At 39.7% G+C, this 18,205-nt stretch overlaps 1 pseudogene across 1 annotated transcript in view; it reads left to right on the forward strand.

The window, feature by feature from the left end:
* The window catches only part of LOC308416199 (eukaryotic translation initiation factor 4E transporter-like), a 39,232-nt pseudogene extending 24,229 nt beyond the window's left edge, over nucleotides 1–15,003 (forward strand). Inside the window, exons 3-5 of the transcript in view lie at nucleotides 10,095–10,197; nucleotides 12,526–13,673; nucleotides 13,879–15,003. The product of the transcript in view is annotated as a eukaryotic translation initiation factor 4E transporter-like (transcript). The remainder of the gene's footprint in view (nucleotides 1–10,094; nucleotides 10,198–12,525; nucleotides 13,674–13,878) is intronic.
* Nucleotides 15,004–18,205: the final 3,202 nt, after the last annotated feature.

The following is an 18,205-nucleotide window of genomic DNA, read 5'->3' on the forward strand; positions in this document are numbered from 1 at the left end:
TCACAGTATTCTACCCTGCCAGTTAAGTGTGAAAAACCAAATTGGATGACACTTAGAATCCCTTTGAAAATTATACAAAACATAATGTTACTTGAAGCAAGCATCCAACCTCTAGGTAAAAACATCATGGCAAGAATTTACTAATGAAAGTTCTCAGCTCAAATCCCAGTTAAAGAACTAACACATTAATTCTGATACAGGGTATGTTCAAGAGCAGTGGGCCTCACATCTCTTCATCTGTATCTTCACAAGGAATGTGACTGACTAGTCCTCAGACAATTCCCATATGGGGCCATACATGGATATGAAGTAGAGATGTGACCAGAGTACAGAGACCTGGAGTTAAATCTGGCAAGCGAGTAGGGTTCCATTCTTCAAACCTATCTTTAACAGTCCTTTTTCTTATTTAAGTTCTGAATAAAGAGTCTCCTCAAGGATTTAAAAATAAAACATTTTGAAAAAATTACTGTCTTATACTAATCAGCTAAAAATAAGTCTTAGATTCCTCAGTTCTTACTTCTGGTTCCCATGTGACTCTATAAAGTGAACAGAAATGTCTCAACTACTGAAAGGTTCTATAAGCTAAAATTATATGGACATATTCAGGTAAAAATATTAAAGGCCAGCCAAATCAGTGACTCTAAAATATAACTATGGACTGTCCCATTCAACGCAGCATAACAGGTAGCCAGGTATATAGCAGCATGGATTTCAAATGTTTACAGTAGGCTTCTTACAGCATGACTAAAGCACGTGTCCTCCATGCTTGCTACAGCAGTAGCAGCTCATTGTGGACTTCACTTTTCATGTTAAGGAGCTGCTCACACCCCATCAAAAATCTTCCCTCTGTTTGCTTTCTGTGGTTACTGGTAAGTTCTACTTACTTTTGCTTACTTTTGTTTAGTTTTCTGACATAGTGTCTCTATAGCCGAGGATGGCCTAAACCTCACAGCTATCCTACTGACTCAGCCTGAGTCCTGGCATTGGCAACCACATATGATTCTTAATTTTAATATTTATCAAATAAGCAATCTTCATTAGGATCAATCAGTTTGTTCAATATTGGCATTTCAAAAATTTATAAAAAAAATTACAAATACCATAAATTATAAACAGTACATCACACACTGGCAGAACTCTTCCAAACACATTAATTCCTATTCAATATGACATCTGTAACTTCTAAATATATGGACTATTAATAAATGAAACCGAAGCTTGATGGTATACACCTGTAATTTCTACACTCAGAAGACTGCAGCTGAAGGATTATAACCAGTTTGGGCTACCGAGTAGTAGTAATGGTGATGGGGTGGGGAGGAGACATAGGAAGAGCAAGCCAGGTACAGTAAGTCATACCTGTAATCACAGCACTCAGGAAGCTAAGGCAAGAAGATTTTGAGTACAAGCCAACAGAGGCTACCTAGTTATGTAGCCAGACCCTATCCCAAAATAACCAGTAGCCAAAACAAGCAAGTGCAACTGCCTTTGACAGACTTTTAATCAGTCTCATCACTGTAGTCATATCCAGATGTAAAGTGCTACCTTACCTTCACTTAATAGTTATAAGAATATTTGTTAGGTAAAACAAATATACAGTGAGTTAACTGGTGGTGCACATTTTAGTCATATGATATAACTCACAATGTGACACGAATGCAGGGAAAGCAGCCTGTGCCTGCTCTAGGATAAGGTAAAATGAACTTGGTTCAGGCCCATTTCTAGCTCTCTTCTCAGTAGCTTTTCCTTAACCTAAGCCATCAGTTTTCTCCTCAGGCTTTTACTTACAACTAAAGACCATAGTAAAAGTGGAATCCAGGGACATCTGTATTTAAAGGGGTTTCTCCATAAGAAACCAATGGGACATTCTATTGGTTTGAATGGCAAGAGCTTGTGACACTGTGATATCACTTGCAAAAGAAGGTGGACCATTAGCTTACACCATACTAAATATTAATTTGAACTAGATTTTAAGGGGTTGGGAATTTAGCTCCGTAGTAAGGTGCTTGCCTAGAAAACCCTAGGTTCGGTCTACAGCCCTGAAAAGAAAAAGACAAAAAGAAAAAAGACAAAATCGATTTTTAAATGAACTTAAACATAAGACCAAAACTATTAAACTCTAAAAAGAGAAAATAAGTGAATATTTTGACAGTGGATTTGGCAATAATTTCTTGGATATGATATGAAAGAATAATAACAACAAAGTAGATAAACTAGAAAATATTCAGATTTAATACTGTGAAAGCAGAACAGAGCCCATAACAGGTATCAACTGGAGCAAAGGAGTAGGCGATGGACTGTGACGTGAACTAATGATATAAGTGCATGAAAATTCTATAATAAATCCCATGATTCTTAATTAAACTTTGGGAGAAAAAGGGAAACTAGAGCTGAAGAGATGGTTCAGCAGTTAAGAACACTTGCTTCTCTTGCCCAAGACCAAGGTTTAGTATCCAGCATCCACAAGGCAACTTGGACCCATCAGCAACTCCAATTTTAGGACATCCAGTAACATTTTCTGCCATCTACATGCACACTGTAAACATACATACATGTAGCCAAACACTCATATGCTGAATTAATAGTTATCATTACTCAAATCACCCTGCCAGAGGCAACAGCACACAATCTTCACCACCCACCAAAATGCTCTGGATTCACGAATTAAACACACACACACACACACACACACACACACACACACACAGCCTTCTATTTAATATTCTTTAAACAGGACAATGGCAAGGCACATCCAAACCTCCTAAAAACTAACAGTGTCCCCTCCAATATTCCTGAATTATTACTTATTAAAACCTATATCCCATCCTGGCAGCTATGGACACAGGCATGCAGCCTTCCTGCGCCATGCTTTCGGACTCTTACATGTTTGCTGCATCTCTGCCTCTCTGTCCTACACTTCACAGGCCAGGACCTTCTCTTTCGCTGGCAATGTTGATTCCCTTCTCCTGTGGTTCCCTTGCCGGGAAAACCTAAAATCCTGCCTCTGTTTCCCTGTCCAGCCATTAGATGCTAACAACTTTATTTACCAATTAGAGCCAACTAGGGGTAGGGAATCTAAGAGACTTACAGGCAGGTGTGCAGTTCCCATGTGATTTTAGGAGACAAATTAACACAAACAGTATTACAACCAATCCACAACACTCATACACATGAAAAATTTACATTAAAACTGCATCAAATCACATAGTAGCAAAAAGATAACCTACAAAATGGAAGAAAATTGTGAAATCATATATTCCATAAGAGATTAAATATAAACTACTAAAAACAAATTTTATCATTAATAAAAAAGTAATCTAATTAAGACAGATGTGATGTATGGATCATGAAAACAAGCTGTCAGTTACCAATCATACAAAACCCCAAGGAGATGCCTCATCCCAAATGAATGGCCACAAGGGTTCAGGGTGTCGGAGAGAGTCTAAGTATTGAATCCAGGGTCATGTGTACCGTAGGCAAGTGCTCTACAACTTAGCACAATCTTCAGCCCTTGGTTTCCTTGAGTCAGAGTCTATGTAACCCAGATATCCAAGAGTTCCTGATCTTCTGCTTTCATCTCCCAAGAGAGAAAATAGGTGAGAACATACTTCTACTGTGGGAAAGAGCATGGTAGAATTCCAAAGCATTACAGCAGCATTACATTATCTAAGTCCACTAATGAGTACATACCCAAACTCAAGGTAGATGTGGTTCTCCGTGAAAATGTGTCGAATTGGTTTCCCGGGTCTCTGGTCTGGAAGGAAATGGACAAAGTGCTAACCGCTCTTATAAGGGAAACAGGAAGGTTTGGGTGGATAATACAGGACTGGTAGCCGGGGTTTTGGGTCTCATCTGCTACCATGGCAGCACCTATGCCAGTGGCAGATGCAGCAGCAGAAGGCTTTGCTGATGACAAGAGCCTGACTTACAGGTCAGTCCAAAGTACAGTGAAAAAAGATTCTGATGAAGGGTCCTGGAGAGAAAACTCTTTTCCATGTGTTACACCTCAGTCAAACAGACACTCAGATTAGGATAGGAAACTTACACTTTTTGAGGAGTGTAATTTAATAAAGCAATTTATAAAAATTACACAAAAGCAATTTACAAAGGCATGTTTGGCACTCAGGAATGGTTAAATAAATGGAGTACAAACCCACAGGCCTGATACTGAGACTGTCTGTCCTGTTATTTTTTCTTTTCTTCACATTTCCTACATCTTTAATAGGGTACAGAGTTGGCAACTGTAAATTATATTTCCTAGGTGCCGCTTAATTCAACAATATTCATGTGACTAAGTTGTGGCCAGTAACATAGAACAAAGACCACAGGCAAAATATCTGCCATATCTTTATTTTTTCCCTTCTAGTACTGAGAATCAAATTCCTATATTTTTAAAGAAAATTGCTTATTAAATATCAAGAATGAATTTGTAAAGTGTAAATGCCTAGTGTTGTAAATTGTCTTATTTTGGCTCCCAGAAAGCCATGCTTCCAGATCTGAGGGTTCCTGAGGGCTTCAACTGATAAGAGTTGCCTTGCAGCCAATGGCCCAATGGCTGGCAGAAAGACAGAAAGACAGGGAAAGGGACTGGGAGAGAGTGGAGGAAGAAGAGAATCACCATGACCCGGTGTTAGAAGAACTGGATTTAGGAGCTGTAGGAAAGAAAGCATCCTGCAATGTAGGTAGAAGGGAAGAGGACCCTATTGGAGGAGTGGGGAATTTTGCAGAAGATAATACAGATTTAAAAGGTGTTTGACCAGGGATACCAGAGGGAAATGTATGCTGGCTGTTGGGAGGATAAGAATTGTCCAGCCATTGAGCTTAATCAAGACATATCAGAATTAGTTGGTGCGTATGCGAGCTCTGGCAAGTGAGAGCACGTGTGAGTTTCACTCGCAAATCCACAGAACTCTTGGGTGGGTACCACGACTGCACTACAGAAGCCAAAGCAGTTTAACTAATTCACGGCTACAATCTGGTATAATGAGGTCCAAAGTGAGGTTCCCATGAACCTGGACATGGGGTGTACACAGCCCAGCCAGCCAATGCACAGTTTATTCAGAGATTCAACTTTTAAAGGCGAAACGGAATAAAAACTTGCAGTTTCTAGTTCTTGCCAGCTGCTGTTTCCCTAATAATAGCATATCTTGGTTCAAAGTGACCCAAACCTCCTGCAGACTGAGACATCTGTCAGCAGTCTATCTCTTAGCTGTGACTTCCAGCATCAGAGAAGAACCACAAGGGGGGAGGAAAATGAAGGGAGGAGGATGCCACTGTAGGTTACGTTATTCATGAAATAATAACCATGTGGACTGGTTAATTGGAGTTAAGAGCAGCTCAGAATAAACAACGGAAATTATATAGTGAGATTATTTGCTGGGAAATAGACATAATAGTCAGAGGATCAATATCTGTCCAGCTCTTGTGCTAATTAAGGCTTATTGTAAATATGAAGGTTGTGTGTGTCTTTTATCTTGAAAGTAAATGGTCAAAGGCAGGTTTGAAATCCCAAGTTGAGATAAAATAATTTTTACAACATACATATATACAACTCCACCCCCACACACAAAACTAATAAACATAATTTTTTTAAAGTTGGTTAAAGCACTTGCCATCAAAAATTAGTATCTAAGTTTTATCAACAGAACATATGTTATAGGAGTATGACCTCCCCACTCACTGTCCTCTAACTTCCATATATACACACTAATACATACACACACACATACAGAGTAAATTAGTGTAAATATATATTTTTTTTCACATCATCACTTTTTGGCCCAGACCCACTTTTGTCTTTGGTTTACTTAGCTCCCTTTCTCACATCTACCTCTCCTCCTCTCACGTCTGTCATGCTTGCAAGTGTGTTTCTCCTCCTTTAATATTCATGTTTAAATCTATACTAAACTCTTTATAAGCTACAGTTCTGGGGACCAGACAGATAGTCCCCAGGGTAAAACAAACTTGCTATGCAATCATGAGGCCTGCAGTCCAAATCCCAGCATCCTGAAAACAGCAGTGACTACAGCTTCCAGGACTCAGACAACATCTTTTTAGACACAAATGATGAAAAACAGCCAGTAATTTGGAGGAACATACATGTACAAACATATGGCAAAAAATGGAAATCTTTGTCCTTTTAAAATGTAGCTCACAGAAGAGCTAGGACCTGGGTCATGAATCTAAGGGAAGTAAGTAAAAATCACTGTTCCTTATGTACCATGTGACCTAACCAAATACTATTATCTCTACAAATATGTTTCTTTCTCAGTGTGTCTAATTTAAGTGGTGCTTTTAAATATTAAATGCAAAATCACTTAGCAAAGAGTCCTTGAATGTAGTCCATATGGAGTAATTTACCAATAATGATTAAATTTTGGAAAAAATGTTAAAAACACAAGCAGTGTTTCATGTTCATTTTTAAGTGTCAGGCACAAGGCTTAGAATCCTATGACTTAAAGTTGAGATGAAGGTATAAGAGGAATTACAAAAAGCCATTTTGTCAAGGACAAATGCTAAGTAAAAATACCTAGTATTACCAAAATATAATTACCATAAACAGAGTCTTAAGATTATAATACTAACTTGACTCATTACTTCACAGTTTTTATTATTACAAAGATATGGTTTCGTTTTCATAAACGATAAAGGAAGAAACAACACATTCGAAAAAGAAAGCAAAAATGCATATGTTGAATATTTCTAGGTTGCTTTGTGCTCCAACTTGAGAACTAAAATGCAACATGTAGAAAAAAACTCCTTGTACAAAATGGTAGAAAACATCACACTAAAGATTACAAGATGACTCTCCTTCCCAAACATTTCAAAATATAAATGGCCCTGAAACCTAGATTGTGCATGTATGGAACAAGAAGCCCCAGTAATTTCTTCCATTACCACAATCATATTTCCCGTAGAACATCAAAGCAAAACCTAGGAAAGCCATTCGGGTGCCTTTCTCATTCTCAGCAATTTATTTTTATTTTATTCTAGACACACAGACAAACTACTTCGAAAGTCAAATTTTGATAGACAACAATATTTCACTCAAAAAAATCCAAATAAGAACAAATTCCTTTTTGATCTAATGACAAATCAAAATGTTGTCAGAAGACTAGCAATGGCAATACACCTTTAATCCCAGCACTCTGGAGAGAGGTAGGTAGGCAGATCACTTGACTTTAAAACCAGACTGATCTATAGGCTACTCAGAAAAATCCGGGGATTCAAAGAAAACTCGGCCTCCAAAAAAAAGTAGGAAGGGAAAACACAATTTTTACAGTTTGGTTTGTTTGTCGGTTGGTTGGTAAGGGTCAGGCAGATGCTCAATAGGTAAAGTACCTGCTCCCCAAGCATGAGGACCTAGGTTCAGATCCATATACACATAAGATCTGTGCAGTGCTAAACCTTCCTCTCTAACTCGAAACACTTTGTCTCACAAGAGACAGATTCTAGGAGTCAGCCAGTCCAGCCAAAATGGCAAGCTCCAAGTTCAGTGATAAATTTTGACACAAGAACTAAAGAAAAGAGCAACTAGAAGACATCAAACAGACCTCTGGCCTCTACACAAAGCATAGAAAACTCAGACCTATGTTCTTTAGCATGCATTAACTCAATTACCCACTGTAATGCTACAAAGTGGGTAATACTATAGTCATCATATACAGTTGAATGAAATGAAGCACCAGAAATCACTGACAAGTCCAGAATCGTGCAAACAGTAAACAGTAGCAGGCAGGACCTGGACTTAAGAAATCAAATGTTCAAATTAACTACAGCATACACTTAGTTCACAATTTATACAAAGAGTTTATAATGTTCCAGGCACAGTTCTAAGTACTACAGATAAAATTATGAAGAAAGCTAATACGACCTCTACCCTGTAGTTAGGAAGAGCCAAAAAGTCCAATGAGAATAACTGAGAAGTAAAAAGTGTATCATAATAAACACAAAAGAGTAAAGGAAAAATATTTAATTTAATGCCAAATAAAAGAGTCAAACAACAGGAATAGAGAGACCTGCTTCTATTTTAGGAACCAGGAGAAATTCTCTCAAATACAGAACAGTAATAGAAGAACAACTACCATCAATCAGAAGAGGTGTCCAGCACATCTGTCTGGGTAGGATCCTGAAGCCCAGTAGTGAGAGTCATGGGGAAGGCTAAGGTTAAGTTGGCAGCTGCTCTGACGGCAGGGAGAAGGAGCTTAGATTCAGTTCTGCATGCAATCCAGAGCTATTTGAGGATGTTGAGAACAAAAGGTTCAAACCAAGTTCTTTCTCAAAAAATTATTTTGATTGTTATATGAGGAACAGCAAGCAAAATAAGGACACCTGCGAGGACAATAATCAAACAGTCTAAGGAGGATAACACTAGAACTTAACACTTGCATCTGAGCACAGTTTACAAGGAGATGAGGTACTTAAAGAACCTGCACTTGTCTCTCAATTATCACTCTTCTCATGCTCTCAAGCTCTGTTCAAAAAATATTAATTTTTAAAATATCCATTAATATCTATATTAATGTTCCAGTTGGCACTATTGTTACTAAAAAAGAAGTAAAAAGTATTTTTGGTTGTTTGTCGTTCGATATCCTGTAAAACTTACCATATGATTTATTTTGGTCTTCATTTATGATGGGTCTAACTAAACAACCCCTAACTGTTTGGCACCTCACTGTGTAGATCAGAGATCCTCCTGCCTCTGTTTTCTAGTGCTGAGAATAACCAAGCGCTGTTTATACTATGATTGACAATCCCATATATTGTAATAAAACAATAAGAATCACACCAGCCTTCAGGAGCAGGTTCCTTAGGTCCCCCTTGACTTGTTTTCTTCTCGTGATATTCTCTCTAGCATACCAGGCCCTGGTCAGTACACAGCTACAAGAGTATGACACAGAAAACACATAGTACCTGTAAATTCACATTCTTAGTAAACATTTTTCACTGAAGAACTAATTTATTAGTCAGCTACCCAAAACCAGAAAATGATGTCCTCAAAGTATGAATGAAAAACTTAGTTAACTCTTTTCTTCACCTGTTTGCCTTGTGGGACGAAACAACTGCTAGACTCTTGGACTCCCATTAAAAGCTGCTGCTGACCATTCTTGAGGAATTGGACTCCAAAATTTTAAAGTCTTTGCAGATTTCTATTCAGTGCCGTGAAAGAGAAAACATGAGGAGCTAAAGCCTATGCCAGTTGGCTAGTGAATGAAATCTTTTGAAGCTGAAGAACAACAGTTAAAAGACAAACTGAATCCTGAACTTCACGGTGGACCTCATCAACTTGCAAACATATGCAACAATTCTATGAACACATTTGAGTGAACTCAGGCTAGAGATGCCTCAGAGTTCAGGCCAAACTGAAGCAGAATTTTAAATCATAAACTAATAACCCAAATAAGACTCTTTGTGTTAAAGCTCTATGTTGGGACTCATTCATTTTGCAACTACTTTTGGTAATAGTAAAACAAAGTTCTTGTTGTTGAAAATAAAAGATGATCTGCACAGGCAAGTCTTCAAAAAAAGAATATGCACTTAGCCAGTGAAGCAACTCGAAATATAAATATCCAGATTAAAATGTGTGAGCACATCACTTCTCAGCCTATTGGCTACAATAAAGTGTAAAATGTATGAGCGCAAACCTGGAGAGAAGGCTCAGTAGTTAAGAGTATTAGCTGCTCTTTCTGGGCAAGTTCAATTCCCAGTACCCATAGAACAGCTCACCACCATCCACAACTCTAGTTCTAGGGCATATGATACCATTTTCTGGCTTCTGCCAGCACCAGGCATGGACATGTAAACAGACATATGTGCAGCCAAAACATTTATACACATAAACTTAAATCAATAAGCAAAAATAAAACAAACTAAAATATGTAACTATGCAGGCCACGTGCAAAATAAAGTAACAATGATTATCATATCAAAATAACTATCCAGACTTACATTCTCATTCCAGCAATAATGAGGAGATCCATTGCAAAGGATTTGTTCACAGTGCAGTGCAGGTCTGACTTAATGTTGGATCCTAAATCTTTGTGGTCTCTAAATCTAATTCTATCAAGTTAACTTGATTTTTGTGTTTCGTTCAGAGCACTTCTGAATGTGAATGGAATTTCCCATGTTTAGGAAATGCTAGGGAGATTGACTCAGAAAACAAAAAAGCCCTGAGAGATTACAAAGAACAAAATAGTGGTGAGACAGTGAGATAGCGTATAGAAGCCCAGATGTCCACAGCCTCCCTGCTCACCTGTAAGTTCTCTTTTATCTCATTTTCTTTGTAACTCTGGGCAAGAACCACAATTCCACATTAAAGATGGTAGTGAAGGGCAATCTGAGTTGGGCTTCGATGATGGTTTTTTTGCCATGTCACAAAGAACTGGATCATTCAAAAAAACTGGGGTACTTGGTACCCTGGAAGAGAAGGCAGAAATCTTTAGTTTCAAACGTTGAGAATCTTTAGGAGGCTTCTGAACTCATATGGTGCCTACTCAAATCAGGGGTCATCAAAGAACCAGCAATATTTCCACCACTGAGATCTCCTAGAAAATGCAAATTCTATCATGTCTGTGCAAGTTCGAAATGTGCTTCTGAAAATCGAGTTTATAGTGCTGAAAAGATTTCACCAATACTGGTGTTTGAAGTAAACTCCCTACTGTCCTTCTTATCATCGCTTAGATGGTTGAGAACCAAGAACACAGTAGGCAACTAGAACAATGTCCTTTGACTTGCAGTAGTTCAACAGCTTGCTCTGGTTCAGGTAGAGTTGCCATTACACCTGTAAATGGGCAAACAAAGATATATGATTACATGAGATGCTAACGTTAATGGAACAGAGAAATGTTAAAGATGAATTAAAGAAGGGGTGTTGTAGGAACTCCAATAACATACTCTGTAAAAATAAAGAATGCCTACACTCAGAGGCACATTCCTATATTCTCCCATACCCTGGAGAATCTCCCTTCCTCCGTTTCTCTGTTGTCCCTCTTCCAACTGCTCACATCCTTCCCACATTACACAGATATCCACTGTGTCAAATAACATTTTCTTATGTTCATCACCTGGAAACAGATCTTCTCCCCACTGGAATAGAAACAATCTGCTTGAGGGTCTGAATAAGAATGGGTGTGTCATAGGAGTAGCTCAAATTTGAACACTAAATACTCATTAAGGGGAGCACCATTCTGTATATTTATATTTACAGAGTGATTTGCATATGAAATTTAAAGGAGTATTTTTATGTGCTTGATTTAGTCTCTTGTATCAATCAAAAATATATATAAAAGAAAAGCTTAGTCAAGGTCATACAACCAGCAGAAATAAATCCAAACCTATATTAAAGGCTTTTGTCTTTCCACTTCAAAGCCACTAAAAACTGTATGTTTGACTTTATAGGAATATTTAGTCATTGGAATTTATTAGCAGTGATTGATTGTTAAAAACAGTGACCCACCCCACCCCCCATTTATAATGTTAGTTTTCAGTTGGGGTTAAGGGAATGAATTTATATATTTAAGCACATTAACTTTGAAAAGTTGTATTTTTCAACTTGAGACAACATAGAAATTAATCTTCAAAGCGAATCCCACTCTTTAAAAACCGAATAAATATGCATTAGTTACCATACAACAGTGTAAAGTTACAAGACCATATACACAAAGTGGTACACACTGACCTAAAAAACACAGAGAAGAAAACAGAGTAAATCAGGAAAAATGGCAAATAACTAGGCTAATCAGTAAGACAAGTGCACTCTAGTAGACTCAATTCCTGGATGAAGAGCTTCAGATAAACTTCCAAGTGTCTAGCACAAGTAGCCCTGGACAGCATTTCCCTGGGCAATGTCCGGTCAGTGTGAGATAGCAGACTCAAAGAATGGTAATTCTGTTACACCTGACCCAAGAAAAACGGTAAAATCCTAGACAATCACTTGTGCTGTTTTGTAAATAATTAAGAGCTTTGTACAGAGCAGGTTACTGTGTCTAAGGAGAACCATCCTGTGGGGGGGGGATTCCCCCCCAAGCCCAAGCCAGGGACAGCCTGGAGCAGGTGCAGAGCCGGCCCTGCCCACTCAGAGCAAGAGAGTGGCCAGCGCGGGACCAGGCCTGCCTGTGAGGTCAAGGAGCAGGTGGCAGATCAGGTAGCAGTGCGGGAACAGGGGGCGGCAGAGGCAGAAGGCAAGTGAGTATAGGGCAGACAGCAGACACCAGCTCTAGGGAGCATACTTGTGGACCTGCTCCCTGCTCCCTGAGGTCTGCCACCTCAATGAGTACTGTCCCTGCTCTTATTCTGGAAGAGCCTGTAGTCCCGGATCTGGGTGAGGGGACCTGGGTTTCCCAGAGGAGGCCCGCACTGGCCCTCCCTCCCTGTGGAGGCCCCTCACATGGCCACAAGTGTGGCCTGCTGGGAGGTGCACTCTGGCCTGTTCCTCAGCCCCTTACACGAGGATAATAAGGGGCAGTTGGTGCCATCCACTGACCAGTGACAGGCACTTTGTAGCAGCCTGACTTGCCGGACCCGCAGCCCAACCAGTCCTACCTCTACTCCGGGAAACTTCACCACCACCATGGAGAAAGAGAAGTGGGGATGAAACAAAAAATAGAGATGCCTTCCTTGACCTGAAGAAACTACCCCTCTCCAAATCCCCCGTATCGCTATACAAAAGAGGGGCTCTTGGATATAAAAGACTATCCATACTCCAAACAGAATCCACCATACCTCTGAAAAATATGTCAAAGATGGTGTCTGGGACCCAGCTTCAGGGCAGAGCTCACCAGTGGAAAGCATGAAGAAAGAGCCAGAATCAGACCGACTTTCTCTTGTGAGAAGAAAAGCAGATCCACAAGAGAGAGTGAAAAAAAATGACTTAGATGCTGTTGTCAGCCCACAGAGACAAAGCTTTGCAGGTGGCTGCCATGTGACAACTGCTGTGGCTCCCAACACTCTGGCAGTCCATTGGAGAAAAACAGTGCTGAGCTTCGCCTCCTTGGTGGACGAAGGATTGGCAAGGATAATTTTTGCTACAGCCTTTGAGAAGGATCAGCATCTTAGTGGTAAGGACCTGCGTGACTTGAGAGACCGAGACAAGGACAAGTGTTTCAGGAGGGAGTTTAGAGATAGTAAGTGTGTCTTTGCTGAGCACAGGAGAAACGATTCGTACACTGAGGAAGAAGCAGAATGGTTTTCAGCTGTCAGTCTGAAACCATAGAGCTGCCTGGCTTTGATGATAATTGTAGAGGAGGATCACAAAGAACAAAAAGAACAATGGACTGCCTCTGTGAAAAAAGGCATACTGGAGTGCAATGGAGGGGTGGCTGAAAAGGATGAAGTGGAAGTTCCAAGGGATGTAAACCTAACTGAGCAGTCCCCAGAAAAATTTGACTATAATAAATTCTTTAACCTTGATAAGGTGCCATGCATGTCTTCAATGATAGAAGATGTTCTGGGAGAAGGAACAATCTATGCCAGGCACTTCAGTAGGTGGATCTCTAACCCAAGCTGGTCAGGGAAAATCCAGCAGCCTGGAACCCACACCCCTTGAAGAATTTGAGAGGCTGGTCGGTTTGGAGCAAGCCATCTTCTCTCCTGGATAGAACTTGGGGATATATTTTGCTCCCATGCCATCAGAAGACCATGCTGAAAATAATATAGACATTTTAGAAATGCTACAGAAGAGCTGGAGAGATGGTTCAGTGGTAAAGAGGACTGACTGCTCCTCCAGAGGTCCTGAGTTCAATTACAAATAACCACATGGTGTCTCAAAATCATCTGTAATAGGATCCAATGCCTTCTTCTAGTGTCTGAAGACAGCTACAGTGTACTCATAGACATAAAATTAATTTAAAAAAAAAATACATTAAGAAAGGAATGCTAAAGAAAGCCAAAGTGGACTTTAAACCTCTTATTTCTAGCCTTTCTACAAATGAAGAAAAATTAAACAGAGCTTACATTCAGGGGTTGTACTTTCAGTGGAAGAGGTAGAAGCTGAGCTGAAGGGCTTGAAGGTGGACCAGAAAATGAAGAATTCAACTCCCTTCATGGCAGAACATTTAGGAGACTCTGAATGCTGTGACTAGCAATCAACAGCTGAAGAAAGATGGTGATACGACTGTATTCAACAAACTAGTGAAGGCAAGTGAGACTTTGCCTAGCCAGCCCAAAGTCAGTCACTTGTTAGCCCCTGCTGAGATTCTGGGCCAGTTTGTCTCTCAAAACATCCTACAGGTGTTTCAAACTCAAGCCGCCTCAAAAGACTACCTTCATCCAAGGATATCATCACCAATCAGGACCCCAGCAACTACTTGGAGATCCATTCCAAGGCATGTGCAAGCCCATGAGTCAGCCCATGAGTCCTGTCTCAGCCCAGATGAGTCAGCTAGAATTGCAGCAAGTTGCTTTGGAGGGGCTGGCTCTTCCACATGACCTTCCAATACAGACAGCACCCTCCTACCAGTCTGGTTTAAGCAAACCACAAGTGGACAGAACCAGAGTTCGGCTCAGAAACAGGCAACAGTGAATGTGAAAGTCACCAGCACCCATGCACCGAGGAAATTCCTCTTCTCCTGCTCCTGCTGCCTCCATCATGAGCACGCTTTCTCCTTCCTTCACCCCTACATGTGATCCGCAAGATGTATGAAAGCAGAGAGAAGAGCAAGAAGGAAATAGCTCTTGGAACAGTCGTTCCTGGTGATGGTAAAGAGGATACTCAGAGGGCAATGAAGAGAACCTGCTGTCATCCAATCCCATACCCAATACTGATCAAGACTCTTCTATGACAAATCTTAAACTTTCCACATTACAACGGTCTTCATGCTCCACTACGCTGTCCCAGACCAACTGTTATACCAAAAAACAAGATTACGACTTAAAGCAACTGGTCAGAAAACACCTACCCTGGCATCGCCAATCCCAGAAACACCTATTCTCTGCCCTACCCACCAAGTTCCCCTCGGCACTCACATTCCTCTTGTTCAACCTGTGTACCAGCTTTATTCGGATTAGTCCAAAGGTACATCCACAGCATCTTGAAGATTCCTCCAAGGTGTGCTTCCTCCTGGGATACACATCTTTACAGTGACTATCTGGCCCACTCCTGGGTCAACCCTTGTACCCTTTGGTCTCTGCTGCTAGTCACCCTCTCTTAAACCCTGGGACCTCTCTGCATTTGGCAGTGATGCAGTGTCGCCCGCCCTACGTCTTACCAGCAAGAACGACACGCGGCAACAGGATTCTTCTGCATTTCTGACATGCTCTAGACATGCCTCTCGGGGCCTACCTGTTTTAATTTTTGTTCCTTGCACGCTCCCAATTTCACTCCACTCTGTTTCTGACATGCCCTCTTGGTGCTGTGTGATAACTTTCTGTCCTGCCTTAATCATGGCCTCACATTTCTGATCCCACTAACATGATCTAACTAACTTCCACAGCAATATTGTCACAACAGTCACCATGAATGCAAGCAATAACCCTTCTACTGCCAGAGAGAATCCAAGGAGAAACATGCCTCTCAGAGCTTACCTATTTAATGTACATTTTCACAATTCTGATTCCACTTCAATGAACTGAAGGTTCCCCTTGGCGCCAGAGATGTTAAGGCTTCCTGAGATTTTCAACACCACTTGTCACGCACTCTAAGTCTCACCAGCAAGAACGATGCGTGGCAACACGATTCTTCAGCCAACAACCTTTATTGTGCAGTACTCTTGAGCAGGGGACTGCCGAGGAAGAAAAGTGCACTGCTTAAATATGCCCAGGAGACTCATGCCGCTTCCTAATTGGTGCACCCTCCAGTATTTCATTAGCATACCCTGGGAGCTGGCCTTCCCCATATGCACTTCCAGCTGGACCATCGCACCAACCAAAGAAGCAGCATCCCTGTGGGCCTCGCTAAATAGTTTGGATCTACATTATGACTGAAGGCTGTTAAATAAATGTTGGCCTTGGAACATTTGTTGCCATCATGCCATAGCCAATGGATAAACAAACTTGTTGAATCTCATGTTCTTTGACTTCTTTTATACTTCCGATGACCAAATGAAGCAGTGTAATGGGAATAGTTGCGTGGACTTTTCTCAGTGGTTAACATACCTATTTTAAAGAGTAATACTTAACTTTAACAAGAACGTTGTTGAAACTCTATGCATGTTATTTAGTATGATGTGCAGAAAACTCTTTAAGAAAGTACCTGGGTCTTCAAGATTCCTTTGGAAACTGGGTAAGAGATCCCTACAGCCATTAAAAGGAGAGGGTGATTCTTATACACCATCAATAAAGCAAATGGTTTATTTGCCGAAAAGTCATTTAAAGATACTTAAACTGCATGAAAATTTTATTACTGTACAGAGTTCTGGATGTATTTATCAAGTAGAAAAACCACCCTGGATTTAGTAGTTCACCCATTTTGTGGTTTCCCTTGAAAAGAAAAATAAGTTTTCATTGTTGTGTTGTTCTGTTAAACTGAAGGGGAAAGACCTTATTGGGAAACAAGTTTTTCAGATAGGATGACAGTTCCTTCCATCACAACTTATGTATTTACATCCTAAAAGTTTCCCATTATGACTCTGGGATGTATACACAAGACAGCCCCAAATTCGCTGTGCTGCTTAACATGAACTTATTAAAATAGATAAAAGAGAAAAATTGCTGATTATCTTGTACTAGAAGAACATAGTAAGAGGGGGAAAACCAAGATCTTTTTATTAAAACCGAGAACAGTATGAAAATTACAGGAGACCAAAATCAGCATACAAGTTTTATGAATTACAGGAGTAAAAATGTACCAGCTGCTTTTCATCAGTCTTTAGATGTTTGGATTGTTTTGTCTTTATTTTGGGGGAATTGTCAATTATCAGAGGTTTTCTATCATTCCAGGTTTTTTCACTTTTTTTTTTTTTTACACTCATGCTACTCCTGACTTGGAGAAAGTCAACATATGATTCTCTCTTGTCTTCCTTACACACTCCCTATTAGAAAACTTCAAGTTCTATGTTCCTCTTTTTTCTTTAATAGCTTGAATTTAAGAGTTCTCATAGCCATTCATAGGAGACCTGCTTTTCAGGGAAGTGTCTTTCAAATTGGTCACACACATGGTCACACACAGAAAATAAAAAAAAAAAAAAAAGAAATACTGCTTTTCAAATTCAGAATGTGAATAAAGACCTTCTTCATCACCAGAAGGTTTTGCTTTGCTTCCTGGTTTCTCTTTCCATGAAGGAAATTGATTGTGGCAGAGAAGCAGGCTGTCTTGGTGTTTTTTTTTTTAAGTTAGAACTTCAGTGCTTTCTCAACTAGCATTTATCTTTGTCTTTTCAGAGCAATTAAGGGTGCCTTCAGCTTAGAAGACTTGGGGCCTCCTATGTCTACTATCATTTTCTTGAATTCTCAAAGACCTGTGGCCAGCTACCTGTATTTTTTAAGTTGCCCATTTCTCTCTAATGCATCAACTTGCACACTGTTTGATTTGTATAGTATTTAGAATTAACTTCCCAGTTCTTTCTGAGCAGCTATTTCGTATATTTTTTCCAGTTCATCCCTAATTTTCTTACAAGAGCTCTTCAGACAAGGAATGTGGCTGTTATGTTTACTGGACCATCAACACCAGTGTTCTGATACATCCCTTTTGGTCTCTGAGATATGTAGACTGTTACACCACTCACTAGTTACTGTTAAAATAACTTTTAGGTAGATTCGTTCCTACTAGGATGCTCTTATTACCACCTTCTTAATCTTGAAAGCAGGTCCCTGTTTTGAAATTCTTAACTCCTTGAAAACTTGAGAGTGTTTCAGCAGAAAAACTAGCCAGACTACTAAGGGAAATTGTTTATGAAACAGAAAAGTAATAGCAAGCTACATTGGATTGTTACAAATTTCAGTTGTTCTGTATCAGTTGAAGTTTTGTGCTCTTTTCCCATGTTTGTGAGGTGGTTCTGTTTTTATCCAAAAAAAAACTTTTATTTGAAATAATAATAATAATCGAATAGAGCCTACATGGTTCAAATACAAAATTGTCATTCCTGGAAATTTTTCTTTTATAAAATGTGAGTGAAGGGTTGGTCTCTTCTAGAAGTGACACCTAAGGGTTCTGAGAAGATAAAATGTATAGACCCTTATGAAAAGACCTGTGTATAAAATTTTGTACAAAGAAATAGAAGAGATTATTTGAACTTAAACAGCTGTACATAAAGTAACTATCAGTTAAGCCTCT

Source organism: Micromys minutus, assembly GCF_963924665.1.
Source record: "Micromys minutus genome assembly, contig: SCAFFOLD_145, whole genome shotgun sequence".
Lineage (NCBI taxonomy): Eukaryota > Metazoa > Chordata > Mammalia > Rodentia > Muridae > Micromys > Micromys minutus.